This window comes from Pyxicephalus adspersus, chromosome 1 (genome assembly GCF_032062135.1).
Source record: "Pyxicephalus adspersus chromosome 1, UCB_Pads_2.0, whole genome shotgun sequence".
Lineage (NCBI taxonomy): Eukaryota > Metazoa > Chordata > Amphibia > Anura > Pyxicephalidae > Pyxicephalus > Pyxicephalus adspersus.
Genome location: NC_092858.1, coordinates 116,206,593 through 116,208,790, shown reverse-complemented (window position 1 = coordinate 116,208,790; position 2,198 = coordinate 116,206,593). Strand labels below are relative to the sequence as shown.

Genomic DNA, 2,198 nt, shown 5'->3' with positions numbered 1-2,198 from the left:
GAGAGTGCCTTATAATCGGGGAAACAGGGTACTAACATTCCCGGCATTATTTGCGTCTATAAAACAGTCTAATGCGGGGACACGCATAGGCAGAGAGCCTGCTGGTCTACTAAAATTATAGTAGCGGAACCTTAGTAGCAACGCTATTTCAATGCAGGGGGGGGCCAGCTGCAGTTCATATTTAGGATTCCTTTGGGGGCCAAAAATGTATGTTGGGGGCCAGATTTTGCCCCCAGGCCAGAGTTTGACACCCCTGAGTTAAAACATATACCTTTTTTACCTGTTTTCTGTACCATGAGTTGAGCGTCTTTATCTTTCTGGCAAGGTCTAGAGTAGTGTTTATCAACCTTTTTTCACAATGGGGAACCCTTGAAATAAGTTTCAGGGTTTCAGAAAACCCCTGCTATAATTACAGTATCCATAGCTCAGTTACCTTAGCTTGGTGGATAGTGGGAAGAATGCCTCTAACATAGCTGCCCAGTGGGAAGAATGTCAGCCTTACATACAGCTAAAAAGGTTATGAATGTCACTTTAACTGACCTGAGAAGCACATATGACTTGTTGCTCAATGAACCCCTAGCAACCTCTTAAGGGTTCCACAATCCCTATTTGAGAAAAAGAGGTCTAGAGTAATGTTAGAGGATATTTAGCATCCCCCAGAATATTGCCAAAAGCTATTGAGTGTCACTTCACCATAAAGCAGCATAAAATAGGTGTATTTAACAACGTTTATAAAAATCTACATATTATATTTGGCAGACCTTGCTTTTTACTGAAATGATCACTTTTAAATAGGAGATTTAAGTGACACAAAATGTTGTCACTTCATGGTCTAAAGTAACCATTTAGGAGAAAATAAGGCCTTCAACAGTTGGATGTTTTTATGTGCAGTCCAATAACCTTTACACACTTAAGAATTTATGTCTGCAAACTGAATGAAAGGAGAAAATCATCACGTAGTTTAATTTTGCAAATACACCCTACCACCATTGGACCATTATTTATCTACCACTGGTAATCACTGCATGCACATACTGGTTTAATTTACTAAAAGTGGAATCCAATTTTTTATTCCTAATCTAGACAGAAATGCAAAGTCACCGTGCAATGCGTACATAAAGTTGCTTAGTTGGTGACACTGGCCTGTTTGAAAACAATTTAATTTCATCTTTTATCTAAGAAGTTGCCAGGTAAACAATCCACTGCAGAATCAATTTTTCAGTATTACATTTGTAGAAACCTCATGATTTAGTAATTCCATATTTCTGTTGCTGGTATCCGTTGCTCCTCAAAGCAATAGGCCACTCAACTGTTACTGCTGAGTACATGAAATGCATTCAGCTCCCCATCTTCAGTAATGCTTGGTGGTTTTCATTTAGATGATTTAATGTTGTGCACATTTGGACAAGTTACTAATAATGTTTGTTAAAACTCCTAGCTTGTACTCTATAATAATATATTTAATTTCACTATGATAGGTATGAAATAACTATTTTATATCTGTTTTATCTAGAGGGTAACTATCTCATAAAACACATCCTCAGTCAGGGTTCTATGAAACATTAAGGTTTCTCTAGAGCTTTCTATGGATTACTTAAGCTTTAGCCTAACCTTCAATATGATGATGACTGCATAGTGTATTGCTAAAGGCACTTTGCAGAGTCAGCAGCATGACACCAATCATTCCTTTACCCATTTGGCAGAGTGGCATTTTAACTACAAATGTACTGGGGGCATTCTTTTCACTGACCACCAACGTAAAATCATTTCTCTTTCCACTTATCACCAATGTAAGGGGGCATTATCCCAACTAGTGTAAGGTGGGGCACTTTTTCCACTAATCACCAATATAAAAAAGGCATTGATTACACTAACCATAAATGTAAGGGGACATTCCCCCCACTAGTGTAAGGTGGGGAAACTTTCCACTAATCACCACTGTAAGGGGGGCATACCTTTAATTGACCACCAATATAGGAGATGCACTCTTTCCAATAATAACCACTGTAAGAGAGAATCGTATCCACTGACCACCAATAGAAGGGAGGTACTCTTTCCACTGACCACCAATAGAAAGGAGGTACTCTTTCCACTGACCACCAATAGAAGGGAGGTACTCTTTCCACTGACCACCAATAGAAAGGAGGTACTCTTTCCACTGACCACCAATAGAAAGGAGGTACTCTTTCCACTGACCA

The 2,198-nt window shown here is 38.9% G+C and overlaps 1 protein-coding gene across 21 annotated transcripts in view; it reads right to left on the bottom strand.

Annotated features, from left to right (window-relative positions):
- The window catches only part of NFASC (neurofascin), a 91,454-nt gene that overhangs the window by 87,811 nt on the left and 1,445 nt on the right, over positions 1-2,198 (bottom strand). The window lies entirely within an intron of this gene.